At 45.7% G+C, this 14421-nt stretch overlaps 1 long non-coding RNA gene across 3 annotated transcripts; it reads left to right on the forward strand.

Annotated features, from left to right (window-relative positions):
• Window positions 1-10874: 10874 nt before the first annotated feature.
• Window positions 10875-14080, forward strand: LOC142722908 (uncharacterized). Of its 3 annotated transcripts, none has more exons than XR_012875278.1 (3): window positions 10875-10941; window positions 12738-12948; window positions 13759-14080. It is a non-coding gene; the product is annotated as an uncharacterized LOC142722908 (long non-coding RNA). The 3 variants fall into 3 exon arrangements; XR_012875256.1 differs by lacking the exon at window positions 10875-10941 and adding an exon at window positions 11042-11095; XR_012875206.1 differs by lacking the exon at window positions 10875-10941 and adding an exon at window positions 11399-11606.
• Window positions 14081-14421: the final 341 nt, after the last annotated feature.

Genomic DNA, 14421 nt, shown 5'->3' on the forward strand with positions numbered 1-14421 from the left:
CCGGATTCACACGAGCGTGTGCTTTTTGTGTGTGCTAAAACGTGGCGTTTTGCGCATGCAAAGGTCCATAACAGCTCCGTGTGTCAGCAGCGTATGATGCGCGGCTGCGTGATTTTCGCGCAGCCGCCATCATTATGACACTCTGTTTGTTTGTAGCACGTGGTGCTTTTCTGTTTTCATTCATAGTTTATACTGCTGTGGAAGCGCTGGGCGTGATTTTCACGCACCCATTGACTTCAATGGGTGCGTGATGCGCGAACAATGCACAAATATCGGACATGTCGTGAGTTTTACGCAGCGGACACACGGACACACGCTGCGTGAAAATCACGGACAGTCTGCACGGCCCCATAGAGTAACATAGGTCCGTGCGAGGCGCGTGAAAATCACGCGCGTTGCACGGATGTATTACACGTTCGTCTGAATAAGCCCTAACAATAAGGCCCAGTTCACAGAGTTTTTGGGCCTTGATATTGACTCGGACACTGCGTCAGAATCAGCACCAAAAAACTTCCAAAACCGCCTCCCATTGATTAAATCTGAAATCAATGGGAGCCAGTCGCGGAAAAAAGAAAAAGCAGCACGTCCTTTCTTGCCGCGGTTCCGCCTCTGACCTCCCATCGAAATCAATGGGAGGCAGAAAATGCATTTTTCGCTGCGTTTTTTGTCTGCTGTCCTCAATCGCTGCGGGCAAAAAACGCAGCAAAAAAACGCGGCAAGATAGTGTGGGCAGGTCAAAATCTGCCTTCCTTCGTGCGTGCGCGCTTGTGCGATCGAGCGCGCGCGGGCTCGCGTTTGCGGTCGAGCGCGCGCAGGCGTTGTTTCACGGCGGTGTTTTACGAGAGGGGGGCCCGCAGCTGACGGCGGTGTTTGACGAGAGGGGGGCCCGCAGCTCACGACATTGTTTTGGTGAAAAGAACAGGCCCCATTGCAGGGTCCTGTTTTTATCTACCAAAGGCAAGTCGCGGCAGTTGCCGGGCCCCCCTTTCAATTAAGTTTGGCCGGGCCCCCTACAGTAGTACCCCTATTACCCCCCTGATGGCGGTCCTGCGTACCAACTTAGATTATATGTCCACACAATTTTACAGTTTACATACACAATAAATCTCAAGGGCGTACAAAACATACAATAGAGGCAGGTAGGGAGGCTGCTATGAGGCCCATAATGTAAGGTGGTATAAATCAGGTTGCCCCATCCTTTGGTAGCGTGAACATGCACAAGGTGCCTTGTACACTGGGACATCCACATGATGATTAATCTGCATAACAATTTGACTAACTTTGTAAATGCATTGCTTGTATGGATCTTCAGTTACAACCTGTTTTGTACTGCAGAGCTGCATTCACAGTTCTGCTACATTCAGAGCTCAAATCTACCAACATTAGCTGTTGGCTCAATACCTGCGCAGATTTTGTACTGGGGACTCCACAAGACCCCTGAAGGTGTCATGTGATATCGGGCACCAAGACATTAGCAGAAAATCCCTTAAAAAGGGGTTTATCACATGAATAATTTTCATACCAAATTTCCAGAAAATTTTTTTTCAGAATTTCTATCATAAAAAAATATTGTTTTTTTTTATCGTGTTTTACTACAATGTATCCCCCTTGATGCTAATGTTAATCTGTGCTGCTGGGGGAGGGACTCTGCGCAGAATAATTCTTCCTACCCCTGTTGCAACTGAGAATAAAGTTTCTTCTTACTGTCCCTGCAGTAGGACACTGTTTTGCCATCTGTGGGGCAAATGGGGCCTTATGGATACGTCCATCATATGTGACGGGAGATTTTCTGACACATGCACCAAATTTACACTGCAAATGAAGTGTAAATAGACCAACCCTTAATTATCAGAAAATCTCCACCATGGCTTGATTCACACCAAATGGTGGGTTTGGGTCAAAAAAATTTGCAGTGTATGACAAGCATGGGCGTCACAACCTAAGACAGAGATTAGATCCTAGGACAATCACTTACGGAGTTGGGGTATCGACTGAAAGGTCTAATGTGTTAGTGTGTTCGGCCTCATTCCCACTGAGGCTAAATACAGGCACCAAATATTGATGTTTTGCATTGAGCTCCACCTGCGACAACCTCCACCATTCAGAGAATAGGGGGGGGGGGGGGCACTACTTATATTCTCGGCTGAACCTCTTTATCTTTCACTTTGTTTATTTTATTGTTATTGTTTTTTCTCCCATGCTGTAGAAACATATTCTGATTTATAATTCAAATGTCTTAGGGATATACAGTAAAATACCGATCCGTATTACGCATCGAATTTTTGCCAGACATAATTGACTTCACCGAGTAAAACATGGTCATAATTCGCCATCCGATGAAGCGTGTGGCACATTGACAATACAGAAATATGGCAGCATAGAAATATTAAAGGAACACTCCATGCAAAAAGGGGCGGTGCCTGACACAGGGACTCAATGAACATCAAAGAGAGAGTTCCTGTGTCATGCTCCGCCCCCTCAGGCCCTGCACTAGGCATAACTCAATGCCTTCCTATGAAATAATAATAGCAAAAAAATTGCACCGTTTTCCGTCTCCACAACTGCGAGCAGCTCTGTTCACGCAGCAGAAAAACTCTGCATGGCACAATGAGGAGTTTGAAGAATTATTGTTTGAATTTGGAGTCATGTGATCTATAATGAAGGTCATTTCAAGAAATTGTGACTGCGAGGTAAACAGTATGTAAGAAAGTCAAACAGTAAAGTCCATCAGGCAGCGAGATAAGGAGACAGGAGTTTATTGCCCTTGTGTGTTATTGGAGGGCTACCTGTTCTACATGGCTGAAAGACGGGAGGACATCAGGTGTTAACCATTTCACGTCAGATGTGCGTAGCTTGTGGAAGATAAAACCTCTGAGCTGCAGATACTCCGACCATTTCTAGCAGTGCTAAGATTGTCCATGATCTAGTTCTACAATATACATTGAGTCAGGGGCGTAACTAGGAAAGACTGGGCCCATAGCAAACTTTTGACTGGGGCCCCCCTCCCCCGGGTGTCACACAACCCCCCCCCCCATGTAGATAGTGGCTTTTTTACAAACCCCCCCTTTTGATAACGCCATACAGCCCCCCTGTAGATAACGCCATACAGCCCCCCTGTAGATAACGCCATACAGCCCCCTTTGTAGATATCTACAGAGGGGGCTGTATGGCGCTATCTACAGAGGGGGCTGTATGGCGTTATCTACAGAGGGGGCTGTATGGCGTTATCTACAGAGGGGGCTGTATGGCGTTATCTACGGGGGGACTGTATGGCGTTCCCTACAGGGGGGACTGTATGGCGTTCCCTACAGGGGGGGCTGTATGGCACTATCTACAGGGGGGCTGTATGGCGCTATCTACAGGGGGGCTGTATGGCGCTATCTACAGGGGGGCTGTATGGCGCTATCTACAGGGGGCTGTATGGCGTTATCTACAGAGGGGGCTGTATGGCGTTATCTAGAGGGGGGACTGTATGGCGTTATCTACAGAGGGGGGGGGGCTGTATGGCGCTATCTACAGAGGGGGCTGTATGGCGTTATCTAGAGGGGGGACTGTGTGGCGCTATCTACAGGGGGGACTGTATGGCGCTATCTACAGAGGGGGCTGTATGGCGTTATCTAGAGGGGGGACTGTATGGCGTTATCTACAGAGGGGGGGGGGGCTGTATGGCGCTATCTACAGAGGGGGCTGTATGGCGTTATCTAGAGGGGGGACTGTATGGCGTTATCTACAGAGGGGGGGGGGCTGTATGGCGCTATCTACAGAGGGGGCTGTATGGCGTTATCTAGAGGGGGGACTGTGTGGCGCTATCTACAGGGGGGACTGTATGGCGCTATCTACAGAGGGGGATGTATGGCGTTATCTACAGGGGGGACTGTATGGCGTTATCTACGGGGGGGCTGTATGGCGTTCCCTACAGAAGGGGCTGTCTGGCGTTATCTACAGGAGGGACTGTATGGCGTTACTTACAGGGAGTCTGTATGGCGTTCCCTACAGGGGGGGTCTGTAGGGAACGCCATACAGCCCCCCATGTAGAGAACGCCATACAGCCCCCCCCTGTAGGGAACGCCATACAGCGTCCCCTCCTGTAGGGAACGCCATACAGCGTCCCCCCCCTGTAGGGAACGCCATACAGCCCCCCCCTGTAGGGAACGCCATACAGCCCCCGCCTGTAGGGAACGCCATACAGCGTCCCCCCTCCCAAAAAAATGCGACCTACAGTGTATCCTAATAAAAGACATGTATCCCCTATCCACAGGATAGGGGATACATGTGTGATCGCCGGCATTGATAGGGAGAACGGGGGACTGAAAGTCCCCCAAGTTCTCCATGACTAACCTCTGACTTCCGGCGTCTGCGCAGCTCACTAAAAATGAAAGGAGCGCTGGTCACGCATGCGCACAAGCGTGACCGGCGCTCCATTCATTTCTCCGGAGCTGCCGACACAGACCCCGGAAGTCCGAGGTTTGTGATGGAGAACTTCAGGGGACTTTCAGTCCCCCGTTCTCCCTATCGCTGCCAGCGATCACACATGTATCCCCTATTCTGTGGAGATCCTGTGGATAGGGGATACATGTCTTTTGTTTAATGGCAGAGCGGGGAGATACCTCCCTTCTCTGCCGTAGTGTTCAGTGGTGTCCCGCTGTAGCAGCCATAGCGGCTGCTAGCGGAGCCTCCGGCCATGGTGGGGGCCCGTGCCGGCGGGCGACATGGGCCCCCTCATGCTGCGGGCCCTGTAGCAGCCGCTACTGCTGCTACGGCGGTAGTTACGCCACTGCATTGAGTATATACAGATGTTATTTTGCTCCTGAGACAAAAAGAGAAATAAAGCCCAACCTGGATATGGGAGAATTGAAAAATGCCTGTCTCCCTCATGGATGCTGCACCCCTTAGTACATATGCTTGGTGTTGAGAACACTGCTCCTTTCAGAGGCATACAAGGCGGAGGGAAGGCCCATTAAAAATTGGACAACCTGATGGCCCTCTAATAGATACACATAACCCACTCAACCATTGCCTTGCCCCTTCTTTCCTGAGTGGGGGGGCACATCTCCTGTGTAAACAGGGAGACCCGCTGCCGACATGATGATAATGTATGGGGACGAGCGATCCTCATACTAGCTCCTTGTGACAGGAGCAAATGAGCGCCGATCAACGATGTCTCGTTGATCGGCACTCGCTGCACCGGCCTATTGTCGGCAGGTATAAAAGGCCCTTTATCCTACAAATGTATGAATGAATTGACAACTGGGTGTTACCAGTTGGGGGTGTGCCCCTTTACGGACTGACAATGTCTAACCAGTACTACAAAGTGAGCAGGGACACACCCCTTTTACAAGGGGAATGGTAACATCCAGTTGTCAATTCGTTAATACATTTCTAGGAGGAAAACAGAGAAACGGCACATCGCAGAGTTCTAAGAAAAGATTCTCCAGAATTCTTATTTCATGGGGAATACAAGTATTTACTAAAACAGACATGTCAGGAGAGGTGATAGGTCCTCTTTAAGGTGACTTTCTCTATGACAAGCTCTCTTCAGAATATGAGATCAGCAGAATATTTCTCTCTAAATTGCCCATTGAAGTGCCAATGTGGGGTCCAGAATAAGTGAATATCAGCCAGGAGCGTAACAATAAACCATGGGGCCCCATAGCATAACTTGGAAATGGGCCCCGATTCCACCGTAAGGATATGTTCACACGGCCTATTTTCGCCTCCAAACATCTGCCCATTGATTTCAATAGGAAATACGGCGTTCTGTTCCGATGGGGCATTTTTTACGCGGCCATTTTTAAAAATGGCCGTGTAAAAAAATGCCTCGTAAAAAGAAGTGCATGTCACTTCTTGAGCCGTTTTTGGAGGCGTCTTTCATTGACTCAATAGAAAAACAGCTCCAAAAACGTCTGTAAAAAACGCCGCAAAAAACGCTAGTTGCTTAAAAAACAGCTGAAAATCAGAGGCTGTTTACCCTTGAAAACAGCTCTGTATTTTCTGCCGTTTTTGGTCAAGCATGTGAAAACAGCCTAACAGCAAGGGAGGTATATATATATATATATATATATATATATATATATATATATTCATGTCCACTTAGTCCCATGTGTCTCTTCCTCCTTTCTTTGGTCTCTTGGCAGACTGGCCCCATTGCAGTAGCTATGTCTGCTACCCTGATAGTTGTGCCTATGGTTCCAGCTCCCAACCTCTTCAAAACAGCAATCCATACATATTAGGCCCCATTCACATCGCGTTTGTGCTATCCGCTGAACGTATACGTTTTTTTATGAAAACGTGGACCATTGAAAATGTATATAAATGTGTACCATTTTCTGTTTGTCTGTGTTTTTTATAGCGTGTACGTTTAGCATATACTCATACGTCGGTATACATTTCTGTCAGTTTTTTACCTAAAAAAACGTATACGTATAAGTGAACACAGATAGAAAAAAAAAAGAAAAAAACTGATAGATTTACCCTATGTAAACGGATACATACGTATATCATTACGTTTGCATACATCGTCCATTGAGATCAATGCTAAAAAAAACGTTACGTCGCATATACGTTTTTTTGAAGAACAGAATAACGTAGCAGACTACACTTTTCAGTACTTTCAAAAAACAGTATCCCAACGTAAACCGTGACAAACATGGACCAAACGGATGCTATTTTGGTCTACGTTTGACCCATTATAGTCTATGTATACGCCGAGCTATACGTTTCAATACTTTTTTAGCGTTTAAAAACGTATACGCTCGGCGGATAGCACAAACGCCATGTGAATGGGGCCTTAGGCCAAGCACTTGTTCAGCTGACAATTAGACTGAACTTGAACATTCGGCCCCAGAGAGTCATATGCAAAAAGTTATTTCCACTCCACATGATCAGGACTTTGGGAAGAAGTTTAATGAGTGAAATTACATTTCTGCATCATTTGATAGAGAAACCTCTGTAAATATGTAAGGTCCGCAGGGCCCCAGATGGTGTAAAGACCGGTTTTGTTGAATAGAAAGTACGAAGACAGGAGGGATGGCAAAATATGTCTTTACTTTTAGACGGGTGGTAAACGTCACTCACACGTGGCCACGGCAAACAATGACAACAATTCTTCTCCGTAGCCACTGAGAGGCACAGTCTTATATACAATGGTTCAGGCAGGCAGATGATGACTGGCTTGCTGTATACTTGTCACAGATAGTGCCAAGGGCGCCCCTCCCTGGTACAAAGGGTTGGTCTGGCAATTCCAGCCTACTAGGTCATAAAATGGCGGCTACTGGCTGCTTCACAAGTCTCTATAGGCCTAACTTAGGACCATCTCATCCCTTAGTCTTGCACTAAGCTGGACACCGCAGGTATACTTCTGTCTGATTGGCTTGAACATTTCCTTTACATTCCCACTCTAACTGCCTAGCTCTTCATACAGTGTAGGCTGCCACCCCACCCACTGCTCGCTCTTCAGGACCTACTGCCACTACAGGCCCAACAATGGATGCAGTCCTGCCCGGTTCTTGCAGTCCAGACCCTTCGTCAGTCTTTCTTGACCTGGCAAATACGCGGTATCCTTCTTGCGGTCGTAGCCCAGCCAGAGTACAGCTGACGTGTCTACCTCCGATAGCAGACAGAGCTCTCTTTGCCCCTCACTTGTCCGCAGCTGCACCTCTCCCAGCAAGTTGTCACCATCAGCAGCATGTCACTGCTTCTATCTCCACCTCCAATGTATCTGGTCACATCTCCTCACTCCCTCCTGCACAGACTTGTCAGTTCATGGGCATCAGCCTGCACTCTCGCCACTGTTTGGTGGGCTCCCTGATTTTTCATACAGTAAGCTTCGTCCCCGATGCTAAGCTCTGTCACAAAATAGCGCCGGGCCGTGAATCCCGGTGCCTACAATTTAGATAGAGACATCAAGTAAACCATCCTTTGTTGGACCTGCAAGAGAAGAGAGTAAAATCAACATAACATCAGCACAACACTATACACAGGGACCGGAGTGACCACTTCTCCTCCAATCTGCCACCTGCCTAATATTGTACAAGTCACCCTCGTGCCACCAATACAGCTCTGGACTCCACAAGACCTCTGAAGGTTCCTGTGGTATCTGGCACAAAGACGTTAGCAGCAGATCCTTTAAGTCCTGTAAGTTGTGAGTCCTTGGATCGGACTTGCTTTTCAAGCACATCCCACAGAGTTTGGAGGCCAAGTCAAAACCTTGAACTTTGTCATGTTCCTCAAACCATTCCTGAACAATTTTTGCTGAGTGGCAGGGCATTATCCTGCAGCCATGGAGGGGTGTACTGCAGCAATGTTTAGGTAGGTGGTACATGTCAAAGTAACATTCACATAAATATCAGGACCCAAAGTTTACCAGGAGAACATAGTCCAGAACATCACACGCCTCCGCCAGCTTGTCTTCTACCCATAGTGCATCCTGGTGCCATCTCTTCCCCAGGTCAGCGATGCAGACTCACCCGGTCATCCACATGATGGAAAAGAAAAAGTGATTCATCAGACAAGACCACCTTCTTCCATTGCTCCATGCTCCAGTTCTGATGTTCATGTGCCCAATGTTGGAGTTTTCTCTGCTGGGCAGGGGTCAGCATGGGCACTCTGAACGGTCAGCGACTTCACAGCCCTGATTGCAGCAAGCTGGAATGCTCTGCGTGTTCTGACATCTTTCTGTCATAACCAGCAGTAACTTTTTCAGCAATTTGTGCTCCAGTAGCTCTTCTGTGGGTTTGGACTAGATGGACTAGTTTTCACTTCCGACGCGCCTCAATGACCTTTGGGCGACCATGACCCTGTTGCCGGTCACAGGTTGTCCTTCCTTGGACTACTTTTGGTAGGTGCTAACCACAGCACATCAGGAACACCCCAAAAGACCGTCCATTTTGGAGATATTCTGACCCAGTCGTCTAGATATCACAATTTGCCCCTCGTCAATGTCGTTCAGATTCTTACACTTGACAGTTTTTCTCCTTCCAACACATCAACTTTAAGAACAGACTGATCATTTGTTGCCTAATATATCCCCCCACTTGTCAGGCGCCATTGTGATGACATAATAAATGTTATTTACTTTAAATGTCAGTCGTTTTAGGCTGGGTTCACAGTGTGTGTTTTTAACATGCATTTTTTGTTTTGTTTTGCTAGATAAAGTCCCATGTCTCTCTATAAGAGCTCATCTATCAATACAAAAAAATGTGTGTTCAAAATTCAACAAAAACACACAGTATGAGCCCAGCCTAAATGTAATGGTTGTGTATATATATATTAGGATTAATAAGGCAGTAAAATATAATATAGAGAGAAAAGACTGATATGAGAGCTGCCAAGCCCCGTTGACCAGTCTATGTCCTCTGTTCAGTGCCACTCCTTCATTAAACTGGAGATCTGATTAATTTAAGGCAGATTGGTTGCTAGGAACTAGTTACCTGACAACTGTTGTTCGGCAGTGTATCTTAGCAACCAGTTCAAGGCAGTGCTGCCACTTTGCACTATGCCGAGTTAGGGGCTTGCAGGCAATGGGTCTAACAGTAAATCCCCCGCAGAGGAATCGCTCTGGAAGAATTTTCACACGTCACAGGGTGTCAAACTGACAGTGTTAACGGCCCCCAGCAACATGGCACCCAGGGGCCAATAGTCGCTCTGCGAACCATAGCACACAAATGAAACACAAACAGCATCATTAGCATTTACACACTTTCCGATACCATTTTGGATCGTCCATACTGGCACTTTGTTCTGTCTTTCTCATACTTTCCATTTATTTAGAAATGTGGCAAGAACATCATGTGGCCCAATAGCTTTAGCAATGCAGCTGAAAGTGTTAACAGTGGCTCAGGTGTGGTACGGTTTTTCGAAGAAAGCGGTCATGTTTTTCTAATTCTATACAATCCCTTTAAGTCTTTTCGTTAAATATATCAAGGGTTATTGCCATCTTATAAAGTGATGGCATATCGCTAACATATGTCATCATGTTATGATCAGTGGGTCTCCAACCTCTGGGGCACCCAACTACACTGAGAATGAAGGGACGCAGCGCTGTGGCCCCTTCATTGTCAGAATTGGTGGGGGTCCCAGTGGTTGGACCCCCCACCGAACCTAGGGATATGCCATCACTATATAAGATGAGAATACCCCTTTAATTCTAGCTATATGTGTAAGGTAGTCAATATGGCTGCCATAACAGCTCCCGCTGGGGTTGTAAAATCCCTCTTAAACGCCTTGTATGGCAAATTTTTCAGTGTTGTGGCTTGGGGGGCAGAGAGTCGCCTAATAAATAGGCAGATTTTCTATACAGGAGAATGGTACTTACAAATTAGCATAAACTCCACCTCTTGGCATTCCCGTTTGCTGTGAAAATCGGGATTGTTGGCAAGTACGGAGAAGCGGGGTACAGCTCTATAAATCTTGTGGGAATTTCAATGGTGGCTGTATAGGATGACCCCCATTTTTCTTAGATACAGAACTTTATGTGGCTGTACATGACTTTCGTCATGTTGCCAAGATTTTTTTGTTGCCTGTTTTACATTATTATATAGTATTTACTGTTTATTTTATGTTTTAATTATGGCTGTTTTTTTATTGTTGTTATTTTTTACTACCGTATTAAAATTGTGTCTGAGGACAAACATAGCCAGAACGCCACCAATTTCCCAGATACTACTATGCCCTTTATTTTTATCCGCGTCCATTCTGAGAATTTTTTGGAACAAAGGCAAAATGAGGCAAAGACCTTGGACCAACCCTGCTTGTTGTGTTGTAATATTTGGCTGCGCCATGAACAGAACTCAACAGCTGTGTCCATAAAACGACCCAAAATGTCCTTTTGAGCATTTAACCCCGGCATGACCCTATCACAGGCTGCTTTGCTCTAGACTAGACGCATCTGAAACACCTGTGTGCTTAATCGTGATGAATGAAATTTCAATACAGCGTGAAACGGTGAGAGGGGCTTCACCCTGGGTCCCTCAGTCAGTCGAGAAGCATTTTTAATGTGGCGAGTCTGTCTGTGCTTGTCTCCCGGGCCATTGTGTTGTTGACTAAGGGGATGAAAGATTTAACGACTACAGTCTAAGTTCAGACATGTTTTAATGCAGTGAGTATGCAGCCTCTAGTTTTATTGTGTCCCGGCCTCCCCGCCCTGCACTATAAATGTTTTTATCCCTGTGCTATACGACTGATTAAAATCCTCGTGGCTTCTGGATGGGGCGACCCAATTAAGAGCTGATACTTAAATATTATTGCATTAAGTCGGACAGGGATTCTTGCGGCATTGAGTTACCATTGTGAATGCTCACAGTTCATGACTTCATAATAGAATTGGCAAAGTTCTGAAAGAGTTCTAGGAATAGACTTCAAGTGGTTGTGGGACGGCCTGCTAACTATTACACACCCCTAATAAAATTTGTCACACTGCACCTAATTTACCAGTGCCGGGAATAAATAGCATACGAATCAGTTACGGAAATAGCAAAGGCGTTTTGGAAAGCAAAATTCTGTATATGTGTTTTGCAAATGTTTTCACGTCCTGAGAAAGGGGCTGTCTGACTTTTGAAGAGGTTTTCGGCAGGGGCTAAAAAAAAATGACGTCATTTGCCTGTAGACCGGTAACAGCATTGCTAACTAAATTAAATCTGCCAACACATTGAAACGCACTAGTTTACAAATGAAATGACACGCTATTATGGCCATGGGCTGCAGGGTCTGATTGTATGCAGGGCTAGATTATAAGGAGGGCACACAGGGCTTGGGAGCCACCTTGGGGACCTCCAATGCCCAAACTGTCTTGCCCACAGCCGCAATGGAAGATTTGTTTGTCCAACAGGTACAATGCTCCCAGCCCAGCCATTCACCTAGAATTAGCCTCTTCTTTCCACGCATGCCTGCCAGTTACTATTATATGGGTGGTGTATTCGGTAGTCCTATCCAGCCAAAAAGAGGTGAAGATGTGGCCAGGCATGTGTGTGACTCTCTTCATTGAAGTGCAAAGGAGATGTTGTGATAGGGAGTCAGATGGGGTCTGGTCTCAAAAGTGGAATGGGTGCCCTCACAATTTTTTTTTCCTGGGGGGCCTTTCAATAATTTAAATTTGGTCCTGTCTATATACTATTGTAAGGTGCAATCTGAAGTCTATCTACAGCCATAAATAAGCCATACACAGCCTAAAGATATTTTTTTGGATCCAAGCATGGCAGATGCCTTACAGACAATTGTTGGTAGTAAGATACACCAGCTTTATACAATGACTATTACACATGTTCAACAGTAGTGTTCTAAAAGTGCAAATTCCCCTTTAGACAAGTTGGAGCCAATAGTTATAAAATGTAATAATCTACCATTTTGAAATATATCTTAATAACCTCATTCCCTCCTTTGTGAATTTTCTGCTGGTTTTTAAAATTCTGTGGTTAACCAGTGGGTTCTGACTACAAACAGTCTCCTCTGTAGTCAGGTCCTATCAGTAGAAGCTCCCCTTAGGCTGCCCAGCACACAGACTGTTCCCTATAGCAACTGATCTTGCAACTGCAGGTGAAATTGGGGTATGGGAAGAAGTGGCTTCCTTTAGTGTAGGACAGAACGATCTCATGCATCAGCAGGAAGATGGAGACTGTGTAGTAGGGACCATTATGCCTTTTGCTATGATGAGACAGTGATCACACAGCAGGAGGGAGGGGAGCATTTGTAATAATCATCATTGAAAGGGAATAATACTGGACTCTAATTTGTATTTTTCTCAGAAGCCAATACTCACGAGCTAGAGGAAAATGAAAAAGTTGCGTCCCCTTCATTGTGCTGATCGGCACTGGTCCCAGAGGTCAAACCCCCACAGATCAATGATGAAGGCTGATGGTTTATGCGAAGGATAAGCCATTCATTTTTAAGTCCTGGAGAACCCGTACAATAACCAGCATCTCGACAGAGAAAGAATATCGTGACACAGATAGGACAGTAAGCAAAAAACAAAAGCTTTAGTAGTGAAATGTAGCTAATGCAATAAATGTGCAAGTCTGTGTAAAAATTTTGAAATCTGAATTTTTGGGGGACAGCAGAAGAGCTGAATCTACTAGGAAGTCTTCCTGACCTCTGACATCTAAACCAGATATATTTATGATGTTGCTTACTTTGTGCCTTCACCTTAAGGCCTCATGCCCACCTCAGTTATTTTCGTCAGGGTGCTATCCGTTTTTTAACCGATAACACCCTGACACATTCATTTCAATGGGGCCATGCACACTTCTGTTGTTTTAACGGAATCGTGTGGCCGTTACGTCAAAAATAGGACAGGTCCTACTCCTGTCCGTTTTTGACGGAACAGTCTCGGCCTTTTCATGGCTTTGGTTCGTGAAACAACGGACTGCACACGGAAGCCATCCATGTGCGGTCCGTGTTTCACGGATCCGTCGTTAACGGCCGTACGACGGCCAACCAAAGTGTGCAAGAGGCCTTAGTGGGATTGCAGTACTTTCTGGAGCAATAAAAAAGATATCCAACAACGCAAAAACTTGGTGATCTTTCTACTGTTCAAGCTCAGCTGCTGTGGGTTTTAGAACCAGCAAGCCACAAAATAAGTAGAATATTTTTTTAAAATGTGTTTCTAAAAAATGAGAAATAAATTTGCCCTTAACATTCGTGAATATGATGAAGCACGGAAGGATCAAGCGATATTAATGATTATTCTGGACCTCAGGTGGTTTGGGGTGAAGTTCATCTCAGGTTGACACAGTTCATTTATTCACTAGCTTATCTGTTGTTTTCCAGAGGACCTGTAATGTCTTCAATGTCTTAGAGCCCTACACTTCACATCTCTATACCCGGTTGTAAGTTTAAAGGACACCACCTTCAACTTTTCTGGAGAAGAACCTCAAAACTGCAAAAACATTCCAATTTGAAAAATAAAAAGAAGTTTGATCTGCCATTCATTCAGCTGCCAAAGACTGAGGCCAGTTCATGATTTCATTAAAGAATTGGCAAAGTTCTGAAAGAATCAGAATTCTAGGGACAGACTGTAAGTCGATGTGGGCCGGCCTGCTGAACATTACACACTCTTAATAAAATTTGTCATGCTGCACCTAATTTACCAGTCCCGGGAATAAATAACATAAAAATGTGTTACGAAAATAGCAAAGACGTAATTGAAAGCAAGACTGTTTATGGGGTTTGCAAAACTTTCATGTCCTATGAGGATGGCCATGTTACAGACGCCTGTAGCCCATAGCATCAGGACGAGGTAAACTTTTTTATCTATTTGCATGGGTGCAGGTTTGGTCTGGGGCTTTGGAGGTCTACCCTAGCAGTTGGAGTGTTGAGTTGTGACAGCAGTGGTCCTGAACTCTTTATAAGGCTGGCCATACACATTAGATGTATTTTGGCCAAAACCACAGTATTCGGCTGGACCAGCTAACCATCTAATGTAAATCCGAC

This window comes from Rhinoderma darwinii, chromosome 1 (genome assembly GCF_050947455.1).
Source record: "Rhinoderma darwinii isolate aRhiDar2 chromosome 1, aRhiDar2.hap1, whole genome shotgun sequence".
NCBI lineage: Eukaryota > Metazoa > Chordata > Amphibia > Anura > Rhinodermatidae > Rhinoderma > Rhinoderma darwinii.